The 13104-nt window shown below is 47.3% G+C and overlaps 1 pseudogene; it reads left to right on the top strand.

The window, feature by feature from the left end:
- Positions 1-8694: 8694 nt before the first annotated feature.
- On the top strand, positions 8695-9503 carry LOC101991620 (annotated as a pseudogene).
- Positions 9504-13104: the final 3601 nt, after the last annotated feature.

The following is a 13104-nucleotide window of genomic DNA, read 5'->3' as shown; positions in this document are numbered from 1 at the left end:
TGTGTGTGTGTGTGTGTGTTTTCAAGACAGGGTTTCTCTGTTTAACAGCTCTGGCTGTCCTGGAACTCGCTCTGTAGAGCAGGCTGGCCTCAAATTCAGAGATCTGCCTGGCTCTGCCTCCCAGTGCTGGCATTAAAGGCGTGCACCACCACCACCCACCTGGTTTATTGTTGCTTCTTTATAGATTTGTTTTCTGAGACAGTATCTCCCGAGTATTCCAGAATACCCTTGACCTCACAATCCTCCTGCCTTGGCTCCTAGTGTTGGGATTACAGACGTGCACCACCATACCCCGGAAACAGACTGTGTTCAAAGTGGTTTCAAGTTTACAGGAAAGAGAGTATGCCTACACTTTGCCCACTCCTAGAGCTGCAGGCCCTTTCACGAGTCATGCACACACAGCCTTCTCCCAGCTAATCTGATGTCCAAGTCTGGGACAGGGAGATGACTCAGTAAGGAAACTGCTGGCCATGTAACCATGTGGACCTAAGTTTGATTGTCCCATTAAAAAAATTAATCTAGGTATAGTGGCGTGTGTTTTTAATCCCAGCGCTGTGAAGGGCAGACAGGCAGATTCATGGGGCTCACTGGTCAGTTAGGTTGCCTTCTGGCCTACACACACACACACACACACACACACACACACACACACAAACACATGTGCATGTGCACCTACACACTTACTTGCATATACTCACAATCCCTCAATGAATAATAAATATCTAAGCCCTTCCACCAAAATGGGCACCAGCAGCCATGGAGAACTCCAGGCAGAAAAGCCAACATACATCACAATGAAGGCCTGGGACACACACACCTGCTACAAAGTACAACCCAGCTGTGGCCAAGATGGTTCCATCCAGACAATGGTCAGCAGAAGGGCATCAGTAGGTACCGGTGATAATGGACTCTTTCTGCAACAGGTCTCAAAGATGCTGGGTTCTCAACCTTCCACAGTGAGGCTAATATATTTGAATATATTTGGCTCCCAGTTGGTAGAAGTATTTGATTAGTATCTTAGTTAGGGTTTTTATTGCTGTGAAGAGACACCATGACCATGGCAACACTTATAAAGAAAACATTTAATTGAGATGACTCACTTATAGTTTCAGAGGTTCAGTCCATTGTCATCATGGCGGGGAGCATGACAACATGCAGGCAGGTGTGGTGTTGGAGCTGAGAGTTCTTACTTTGATATGCAACACGAAGTCAAGTGACAGTCTCACTGAGGGAAGCTTGAGCAAAAGAGACCTCAAATTCTGCCTCCACAATGATACACTTCCTCCAACAAGGCCACACCTCCTAATAGTGCCACTCCCTTTGGGAGTCATTTTCTTCCAAACCACAGTAAAGTGTGACCTCATCTGAGGAGGTGTGTCACTGGGAGTGGGCTTTGAGGTGTGCTGTGGTTTGAAAGAAAATGACCTCCAAAGGGAGGGCACTGTTAGGAGGTGTGACCCTGTTGTATTAGTGTGTCCTCGTTGAAGGAAATGTGCCGCCGCTGTTCCAGTCAGACCCACTGTCTCAGTTTATTTCCTGTTGCCTGTGCAAGATGTGGGACTCTCAGCTGCCTCTCTAGCACCATGTCTGCCTGCACACAGCCATGTCCCACCACGATGATAATGGACTAAACCTCTGAACTGTGAGCCTCCCCAATTAAATGTTTTCCTTTATAATAGTTGCCTTGGTCATGACGTCTCTTCTCAGCAACAGAATAGCAACTAAGCTAAAGACAGGTGGCCTTTTCCTCCCAGATCACACACTTTGATGCCCATGTGCCTTTGTTTATGACATCCTGGATTCTGCCCCTCTGGAATATGCCTCTCTCTCCATGACTAGAGTTTGTGAACAACACAGGGATGTTCAGTTGTCACGGGGGCTACCAGTGAGGTTTTCATCAGTTGAACCTGGAGGGTGCTATTCTGCCAGAGATTTAATATTGAAAAATGTCTTGTTAATTTATCAAACTACGAATTCCAGGCTCGCTGAGTAGCACATGTCTGCAATCCCGGCACCTAGGTGACTGAGGCAGAAGGATCAAAAGATTGGGGCCAGCTTGGGCTACACAGTAAGATCCTGTTCTCAAACAAACAGAAGACTGGAACGACGTTCTATCAAGTTCAAAAGTTGCAACTTTGTACATCTTTTCTTTCTCTCTGGGGTGACTGGAATCCTGCCTTTGGCTGAAGTTTAAGTGACTGATCTGTAGGGTTTCTGCTAAGCCATGCCCCCAGACCCTCACTGGGGCATTTGAAGCAGATGCTCCACCCCCAGGATCTTGTTCTTTCCTCCTCGATGCTATAATAACTGGGTAGGCATCTGCCACAACCAGAAAACAAACAGGAAACCAGCCTCGCCCAGCTCCTACAGCCCTTCTTAGAGGCATCCTGGGCTCAGAAACATTTGTCTTGATTATCCAAATCTCCGCCCCCTTGTTCTGACTAAGTGGGCCTGCAAAGTGCCCCATTGTTTTCTCCTGTGGGGTGCTGATTGCCACAAGAGCTTTTTAATACCCACAGCAGCTCTGACAACAAAGACTAATCCTTGCCTTCTCCCAGAATGACTGCACCGTAAATTGCAGAGCTTAAGAGAAGAGTGTTAAAGGCAACGCCCACGCAGCCTGGTGTGTTGAGAGACTTGGGAGGCATCTTCCTGCGGGGCTGTGTGGTAGACTGAGAGCAGGGGTCCCAGAGAAGGCTGATGACCTGAGCTCTGAGGCTCCCACAGATGACCTGTAGCCAAGTCCCTCCCCGGCCACACACACACACACACACACACACACACACACACACACACACACACACGTTAGAACACTTTGTTACCAGCAGGTGGGGCTGTTTCAGGGGGTTTTAAACCGTGTTGAAGTAGGGACTAGTTAGAGGAAGTAGCTCTCTGAGAGCAGGTCTTGGGGATTCCAACCTGAGCCCTCGACTTCCTGACCTGCGCACATGCGAGCAAGCAGTGCCCAGCACTTCTGCCACAGATCTGCCTGCCACCATGCCATCTCCGTGGTGAAGGAGGGGTCCTCAGACCGTGAGCCAAACTCAAGTCTCTCCTCTCACTAGTGGCTTCAGGGAAGTATTTTAATCACAACAGCAAGAAAAATAACCAATACAGCCTTCAGAGTCACCATCACAGAGTATGGATTCTAATTTTTCTCTAGATTATTCTCTTTAGATTATTGTGTAAAAGAGAGATGAAAATGAGTTCTTGTGGGCAGAGGGACAAAAATCAACAGTGGTTTCCTAAATTCTTGAACTCCCTGAAGTTATACATGCAAAACTCCATTCTCTCTGAGAGGTAAATAGGATTCTGTATTCGATTTGGGGGGGGAGGGGGTGCATGTGTATGTATTTGTGCACATGTGTATGTGGGTACAAAGGTGGCCAAAATCAGTGTTGGATATCTTCTTCGATTTTCTCCATCTTAATTTTGAGACCCGGTCTCTCACTGAACCTGACGGCTACTGGTTCAACCAGACTGTCAGCCCACAAGCTCCAGGCTTTTCCTAGCTCTTCCTCCTCCGTGCTGGAATTACAGGCACACATTCAACTTCTATGTGGATGGGAATTGAACTCGGAACCTCTTGCCTGTAGAGCAAGCACTTTACTGAAGGAGTCAGCTCCCAGCTCCCTGCACTCACGTTTATAAGGCTGTCCATGACTCCCAGAAGACAAGAATCAATTCATATATGTATCCCAATATTTAATATACTTCAGTTTTGGGAATGATCAAGAAGAGAAAAGTAGAGGGGGCAGGATATTATTTGAAGAATTTTGTGTGGCCTGTCCATCTTTCTTGCATTAACAAGGGTATTTGCCGATAGCCCAGGTTTTCAGATGGCCTGAAGAGAAAGCTCTTGATAGTTTTGATAGTTCCCAGGGCTGGTAAGAGCCCTGGTAATAGTCGGGAAATACCAATAGCTGCTGGTTGGTGGCATTTGCTATGGGTTAGGCACTGCTCTGTGTGTTTTCTGTCCATTAATGAGGTAAGCCTCCTTATAACTCATAGGGTGGATGCTGCCCTTCTCCCATTTCACAGATGAGGAAAAGAAAGCCTGAGAAGAAAGCCCGGTGCAGGACCAGCCAGGAAGAGATGGAGCAGAGACTTGTGTGGCAGCTGTCTACCTCAACTGTGTGCTTGTAATCTAATAGGGATGCCACTTTCTAAAACTTTATGGTGACTTCAGTAAAATAAAACCATTCTGACTTGCCTGCTTATGCTGTGTTTGAAATAACTCTCGGGTCGCAGGCAGCCTTGCCTTCACCGGTGGGCTTTCCCAGTCTCATCCAGGGGTCTCCCCACACAAGTGCGCACGAGGAAGCCTCACCAGTGGCACATTAGCAGCAGGAATTATGACCAAGGGGTGGCCAGCTCCTGTGTGGCACCTTCAGTTTCTACATAGGCACCCTGCTCTGAGTAGAAGGAGCAAGATCCTGGAAGAACAGAGTCTATGTCCAGCACAGAAGACTAATAGTGACACCCAGTCACATCCAGAGATTCTCAAACCTGCCCATGAGGACAGGAATGTCTCAATTATCAACACAGAGCACAGGTGCCTATACCCTTAGGCTGAGCAAGAAGCTGAAACCTCCTAAATAGGAGTCTATTTCACTTTCCTTTCATGAGGGACTGCCCCCCAATACTATGACCCAACAACCACAGCGCCCTAACACTCCAAGTCCCAGTGCCACATTGGCTGGCACCAGGATCCTCCAGCAGGGCCTCCACCACCAGGAGAATTGACACAGCCACAGCAATCCCCATTCCTACACGCTTCCACACGTGTAGGTCCACGAACACACACTAGTGAAGGATCTGGGAGTCTGAACAACAGCTAGACAGGCTGTCTGCCCTGTCCCAGGGACCCTCCTCTACATAGGAGTTGGTCCTCCCTCCCCCACTGCTTCTCCTCTCCCCCACTCTTCCTCTCTACCTCACATTCATCCATCTTTCCTCCTTCTCTCTCTCCTGCCCCCCTGCCCTACCCTTCCTCCCCTTCTGATCTCTGCCTTGTCCTCACACTGAACTCCTTGGGCTTTTGGTTGGTTTGTTGGTTGGTTGGTTGGTTGGTTGGTTGGTTGATTAGTTTGGTTTGGTTTGGGGGTTTTCGAGACAGGATTTCTCTGTTTAACAGTCTTGGCTGTCCTGGAACTCACTTGGTAGACCAGACTGACCTCGAACTCACTGAGATCCACCTGCCTCTGCCTCCCAAGTGCTGGGATTAAGGGCTTGTGCCACCCCTGCCTGGCCTCTACTCCAGTTTTTAACAGCACCTTCTCCCTGTGGATACACTAGGACCCCAACCATGGACTCGCTTCAGGAACAGGATCCTGCCTTCACCATGGCCAGCGCAAATGTCCCTTCCTCCAGCCTGGAGAAAACTGAAGTCCACCTCGACCTGCCCCTTCTGTCTCCTGCTCCTTCCCTTCCTTTCTTCTCCATCCTTCTTCCTACCTGAGTCTATACCTGTGGGTATGTCAAACTTCAGCCTAAGGAAGGTTGCTTTGGTGACAGAAACAGGGTTATAGTCAGCTGGCTGAGGAAACAGCCTGTGCAGGCTCCAAGCTCAAGCACCCCTGTGGTGACATCTTGGCCCTGACATCTCATTGATTTGGGTATCAAGCCCCCGAGAAGGAACAAAGGCCAGAAAGGATTAAATACAGAGATCTCACTGCACACATGGGCCCCAAGATGCACTGACTCAAAATGACACTGCCTGGCTGCATTATCCACTTTTCTCGTTCCTCCAAATGCCTTGTGGGAAGCAGTGAAAAGAAGAGAGGGTTTGTCTGGGCTCACGATTTGAGGATAGAGTCCATCATTGTGGGGAAACATGGCAGCAGGAGCCTGAGGTCACATTGTACCTGCAATCAAGAAATGGATAAACATGAATGCTGGTTCTCATGGTGATCCTGAGTCCTGGGCAAGTTGACAGGAAGATGAACATTACACTATCCCAGGCCAGAGCAGGGAGGCACTGGATACTGACTAGACCAGGAGGCCCAATGCCGACTGGAGACTGACTAGGAAACCTGGTACCAACATTATGTATTCTTCCTCCTCTGCTTTCCTGACTTCTGCTCTTGTTCCCAACACAGGAAAACTCAACAGCACAGAAGCAAAATGGTGCCTCATTTAGACCCATGTGTCTGGAGTCCAGAGGCACCCAGAATATCTGTTTTTCCTCTGCCTAGCCATTGACATTTGACAAGTATTTAATCACCATGTGCCTCAGTTTCCCCACCTATAAAATGAGAGCTCTAAGAGCTCTTGGTCCTAGGGGGTACGTTAGAACATAACTGGCTTCCTGAGAGGGTTCTAGAAGCGTACCTAGAAGACCAAACCCTGGATAAACTTCTGCTATCACATGTACGGCGACCATCTGATATCATCACCAGCAGCCTATGAGCAGAGAACCCAGACATCCCTTCTCTCATGAGAGTATCAGGACAAAGTCTGGGTTCAGCAGGTGTGGGCCCCAAAATGGTGTCTGTTGATAGGATGGGAATTTTGCCTTCGGAAGGAGGTTTGTTTTGTATAATTCATACACCATCCAACAGCCTCTGGCAAATGGCATTGATTTTTCTTCACCTTTTTAATTATGGCAAAATTTAAGACTGGGAATGTTTTCACCCCAGCTTGGCTCAGCCGACATCCAGGAGAGGCCAGAGCCTCAAAGTGAAGCAGATGCCTAGAAACCACCTTTGCTAAACAGCACTGACTCCTGAGCTGAGAGCCTGGCCTTTGTAACTGATGGGATCCAAGGACGCAGGGCCTGTATGAGGAAGCAGGTCACTATAGCGTAGCTTCGGGTCTTCTATCTTGTCCTTGATGCCCTCTTTCTTCCTCTTCCATTCTCTCTCCTCCTGCCTCCCTCTGTCACAAAGTGAGCAGCTTTACCCCCCCCAACTCCCCACCATAATGTCTGCCTCACCACAGACCAGGAAGCGACAGAGCCAAGTGACCATGGACAAGGCCCTCAGAGTCAAGTGACCATGGACAGGAACCTCAGAACCAAGTGACCATGGACAGGACTCTCTGACTGTGAACCAAAAATAATGCTGTCCCATCCTAAGTTGGAAACTTTGTCCTACAAGGAAACAGCTAACACACTCCTGCTTTGCCTGTGTTACACAGACATCATGGGGTTTCCTTAGATTGTCTCATTGGAACACTGGGTGGCATACTGTCGGAGCTTGGGCAGCAGGCGCTAACACTGTTACCACCCTGGCTTTCTAATACGTGGCATTATGCTGCTATGTGTTCAGCATTTTCAGCCTTAAGTAATATGCCTCCTGCTATAAGCTTCTATGAGCCCTTTTATAAAGGAAAAAGAAAAGCAGAACACAAGTCAATTTTGTAAAAGGACCTCCTCAAATATAACATTTACAGGGCAGAATTAGCCTAACGGGTTTTTCTGCTAATGCCCCTCGCTTGCAAATTCAACTGTCTTATTCAGTAATATCGTTGCATGTGTTCAGTGCATGTGCCGTCCACCCCAGAGATCTCACTTCTCAGGAAACACTCCGGAGACTGGGCCAAAATGGTACTGGAGGAAATGCATAGCAAAATCAGAGAAGAGCCAGGACCGAAAACTGATGGCATGTCCACCGTGAGGGGAAAAGGTGACGCGTGTTTGTGAAGAGCCAGAAAGTGACCAAAAACTGGAGGAAACTTTAACATGCCAACATAGGAAGGTCTCTAAGCCATGCTATTTAGGAAAAAGAGAATTTCAGGATGTAGTGACTGTGTTTGAGATACATCCATAAATAAACACATTTTCTGTAGTGAACTAACTGGCTAGCCACTTACTAGTCACCATAGTAGCAGGGAAGGGCCTGGAAGCAAATGAACCTAGAATATTTGTTGTCTACACTGAAGGACTGGGTAGTGGCTGGCATAGGGCAGGTGGTACAGGGTACAGGACTAAAAGTGAGAGGGCGTCTCCACTTGAGAAAAGTTCTTCCAGGATTATGGTGGGTTTCTTGTGTGAGTTTTCTGCAGCACACCCACTGGATGTACCATTTAGGGAGGCCAGCAAGAGCCCCTGTGCAGACTCTGCCAGGGAGAGAGGAAGGGAGGGAGTGGGGAGGGAAGAAGAGAGAAAATGCTGTGAGCTCTGGGGTCCCTTGGGCAGCTTCCAGGCACCCACATCCATCCACCGTGGGCAGACTTCACCCTTGTAGCAAGTGCAGTATTGACCAGGCCTCTCGGACCTTTCTGGCATCTTTCAGTGAGTCTGAACTCTCACTGGGTATAATTTTCTCAGCCTTGCCACAGACCTTCCCACAGAACCCAGAGACACTCCTGAGGTAGTAGAATGCTCAGCAATATTTCTTCACTGACAAATCCAGGCAATTCAGCTCTGTCTCCAGGAACGTAAGAGGACTCCGTGCTGAGAAGATACCGCCATCAGTCCCCTCCACAGCAGAGGCTATGCCACACACGGAGAGGTTTTTCCAAGAAAGAGAACTATGTCCCCTTTGCTCCATAATCCAAGAAAGAGATCAAACACAGGTCCTCGCATGTCAAAGGAGGCTCGATGGCATTTGTCCTTCTTGGCTTCCAGCCTGCATTGATCACTTGTAGACAAGCAATGAAATTCTGTTTCCAGTGCAGTGGCCCCATGTCGGACTCATTTGCCTGAGTTTAAAAGCAGCCAGGCAGCTCTCTCTCCTCCAGCCCAGCAAGATGCCCAAGAGAAAGAAGGCCAAGGGGAAGAAAGTGGTCCTGGTCCCTACCGTCGTGAAGAAGCAGGAGGCTAAGAAGGTGGTGAATCCTTCTCTTGAGAAGAGGCCTAAGAACTTCAGCATGGGGCAGGATATCCAGCCCAAGAGAGATCTCACACGCTTCGTCAAATGGCCCCGCTACATCAGGCTGCAGCGGCAGAGGGCCATCCTCTATGAGCGGCTCAAAGTTCCTCCTGCCATTAACCAGTTCACCCAGGCCCTGGACCGGCAAACAGCTACCCAGTTGCTTAAACTTGCCCACAAGTACAGGCCAGAGACCAAGCAGGAAAAGAAGCAGAGGCTGCTGGCCCGTGCTGAGAAGAAAGCTGCGGGCAAAGGGGATGTCCCGACTAAGAGACCACCTGTCCTTCCAGCGGGCGTCAATACAGTCACCACTTTGGTAGAGAACAAGAAGGCTCAGATGGTGGTGATTGCCCACGACGTAGACCCCAGTGAGCTGGTGGTCTTCCTGCCTGCCCTGTGTCGCAAGATGGGGGTCCCCTACTGCATCATCAAGGGAAAGGCCAGGCTGGGGCGGCTGGTCCATAGGAAGATGTGTACCACTGTTGCCTTCACACCTGTTAACTCGGAAGACAAGGGTGCTCTGGCCAAGCTGGTGGAAGCTATTAGGACCAACTACAAAACGACAGATTCGATGAGATCCGCCGTCACTGGGGAAGCAACGTCCTGGGTCCTAAATCTGTGGCTCGAATTGCCAAGCTGGAAAAGGCAAAGGCCAAAGAACTCGCCACTAAACTGGGTTAAATGTACTGCTGGGTTTTCTGTACACAAATATAATTACAAACCAAAAAAAAAAAAAAAAAAGAAGCAGCCAGCCGGAGTTATCTGTTCTTCTTGTTCCTGATCAACCTCAAACACAAAATCCACAAGTCAGTAATTTAAAGTGTGGCCCTGCCTATGAGCTGGTCACCTTTCTCCCTCAGCAAGCATTCCTCGCCTTACATGTGATGCTAAAAGCCTTGCTGGCCACCGTGAAGGGTGACAAGAGAGATGAAACACACTGTCTTCTACATGAGGACGTCGAGTGTAGTATTTATCTGTGCTTGAAACTGAGGGTGTCCCATAGCTGCCTCCCCAGCTCTTCCCAGGTCTTGGGCTCATCTCTGTCCCTCAATATCTCTATGTCCGTTTGTTCAAGGTCTGTGAAGATGTTCCCATTGGGACCTGACTTGTTCTCCATTTTCAGGTTGTCTCGTGATGAGCCGAGAAGAGGGAGGGCTCTGTTTACTAAAATGCATGCTCAATCCTGAGGATCTGAGTTAGATTCCCTAGAGCTGATTTTTAAAAGTGTGGAATGCAAGCTTGTAATGCTAGCACTGGGGAAAGTGCATTGGGAAGGGTCACTGGGCCTCACTGGCCAGCCTGCCTAGCCTACCAGGTTCCAGGCAAGTAAGAGATCCTGTCTCAAAACTGAAAAGGCAGGCAGCTCTAAGAAGTGACAGCTGGGGGTGTCCTCTGGCCTCTATATGTAAAGGCACAACCATGTATATGTACCTTAGTACACATAAACACACATATGTGTACACACACGTGCGCGCGCACACACACACACACATACACACACACACACATACACACACACACACACAAAACCTCCTTTTCTCTCCATTTCTCCAGACAACTTATGAACTCAGCCACATTCTCATCCCCTGTTCAGCCATGACTTCACAACTACAAGTGGTCAAGAAGAAGTAAGGCGGGATTGATCCATCGCTGGTTTTCCAGCAACTATAAGACTTCTTGGGTCTCTCTGTTCTAACTTCACTCTCGTTTCTGCCATAGCAGAGCTGTATGTTGCACTGATGGATGGTATTGGCTCTCTGCCTTATTCCAGAGAGGAGCTGGAGTAAGGGAACGGTGTTCTGGAAAGTGTGTGACCAGAATTAAACTGTGGTGGAGTCGGTCCTCAAAGCTTCCTCCTCTGCTCCCGGTCCTCATTCATGGAAACACATAACTAGCCCAGACTACCTGAAGAAATGGAAAGACCCAAGTCAGATCAGTCATAGACTACTGGTCTTGGTCTAAGGGGAACAGAAATCCCAAATAGACCAGTCACAACTCGACTGGAGGGGTCAAACTGCAGCTGGGAGAAAGGAATCACTTCCTTCCTGGAGATAAAGCCAGAGAACAAATGGCTAAGAGGCTTCTACCAAGTTCCTCATGATGTACAGCAGACAATATGGAGATGGGAGGGAGAGAGGTGCTGTGGATAGTAGTCTTGTCACTTGTATTTTAATAAAATGTTGATTGGCCAATAGGCAGGCAGGAAGTATAGGCAGGGTGACCAGGTAGGAAGCAGAATCAGAAGAGGAGAATTCTGGGAAGAGGAAAGACTGAGTCTGCAGTTGTTACCCAGAGACAGAGGAAGCAAAATGAGAGGTACCAAGCCATGCAGCTAACATAGATAAGAATTATAGGCTAATATGTAAGCTATAAGAGTTAATATGAAGCCTGAGCTAATAGGCCAACCAGTTTATAATTAATGTAGACCTCTGTGTGTTTCTTTGGGACTGAACTACTGTGGGTCTGGGTCGGGGGACAGAAACCTCAATCAACAAATGACACCAATGTGGACAACTAAATCCACTTAAAACCTGAGAGAGTTTGGGAAGGAATTCTAGACACAAAAGGAACAGAGTTAAGCATGGCTTCTTGGTAGCAGCATTTTCTCAAGTGGGCTCTGTTTGCTAGAGACAAGCATGTCTCATTTAAGAGAGGCTTCCTGAATCAACTTTAGCTGCAAAAACTTTGTAGCTCTTTTAAGAGGCTCCACCTCCCAAAACTTAAATGGTGTTGATGAATATCTGATAGCATGCTTCTTGGTGGTGACAGGGACCTTGAAAAACTATAGAGTTGTGGCAATAAACATGGCTCCAGCCAGTACCTCTGCCATGAGGCTAGACTCTCAGAAAGCTAAGGAATGGGGTGGATCCAGCTGTCAAAACCATAGTTTTAATCCTAGTCATATTGCTTACCAAATTAAAGACTCATGTGATCAGAAAAAAAGAAATAAACAGTAAAGATAGTTTCAAAGACAAAGAAAACCTCTATATGGTTTACAGTGTGTTAAAAAAAATATGTAGGTTTGGGAGAAAAAGAAAAAGGATAAAGTCCTTAAAATAAAAAAGAAAGAAAGATAGAGTTGGGTATGGTGTCACACACCTTTAATCCCAACACTTGGGAGGCAGAGACAGGTGGATCTCTGTGAGTTCAAGGGCAACCTGGTCTACGGAGTGAGTGCCAGGATATCTAAAGATACACAGAGAAACCGAGTCTCAAAAACACCAAAAAATAAAAATAAAAAAATAGAGTTTAAAATAAAGCCATGTAAAGATGGAAAATACACAGAGAGTCTGGATACTGTATGTTATTGTGTTGTCTTTCAATGATTTGATGGCTGAGGAAGGAGCAACAGCTGCTGAAAGACATTTGATTACAAATGCTGCTGGATTAATACAACATATATATTTTGAAAATGCTTTGACTTCAAAATTTAAGTCAAAAGATATGTTACTTTGGAGAAGAGGTTTTGTTTTTTTGTTTCTACAGGAAATGAGAGGCTGTGGATTCATTCTGGGCTAAGAAAAATCAGGTTTGATCAAGGAGGACCCCCTGAGAAATCTCTGATAAGACCAGATGACCCAGATGTCTGAGTTCTACATCCAGAAGAGATTCAAGTCTGAATGCTGAGATGATCAAGCTTTATAGGAAACTCCAGTCAGAACTTGATCATAATTTTAAATTTTCTTTAGGTCCCCATAAGATTAACAGCACCCCAATCAGGAGGAAGTAGCCTGGAAAACTATGCCCACATTCCCAAAAAATAAATTATGGACATTTGTCTTTGTTTAGAGTGTTGGTTGCAAGTTGTTATGGATAATGGTCAGGATAAAAGCTAAACAAAGGCCATCGGGTTCAGAGTTCTTGCTTTGAAATAAAAGGGGAAGTGCGGTTGGAAAATAGTCTTGCACTTTGTAAAGATTTGTCACTTGTATTTTAATAAAATGTTGATTGGCCGGTAGCCAGGCAGGAAGTATAGGCAAGTTGACCAGCCAGGAAGTAGAGGCAGGGTGACCAGAGCAGGAGAATTCTGGGAAAAAGACACCCAGACACAGAGGAAGCAAGATGAGGATGCCTCACTGATAAAGGTACCAAGCCACGTGGCTAACACAGACAAGAATTATGGGTTAAGATGTAAGATATAGGAGTTAATAAGAAACCTAAGCTAACAGGTCAACTGGTTTTTACCTAATGTAGACCTCTGTGTGTTTCTTTGGGACTAAACAACTGTGGGACCAGTGGGGACAGAAACCTCAGTCAATAGAGGGAGCAAGGTGAGCTGCCCCATGGT

This window comes from Microtus ochrogaster, chromosome 7 (assembly GCF_000317375.1).
Source record: "Microtus ochrogaster isolate Prairie Vole_2 chromosome 7, MicOch1.0, whole genome shotgun sequence".
Taxonomy (NCBI): domain Eukaryota; kingdom Metazoa; phylum Chordata; class Mammalia; order Rodentia; family Cricetidae; genus Microtus; species Microtus ochrogaster.
Note: the sequence above shows the minus strand (reverse complement) of the source record. Positions and strands in the feature narration are given on the sequence as shown.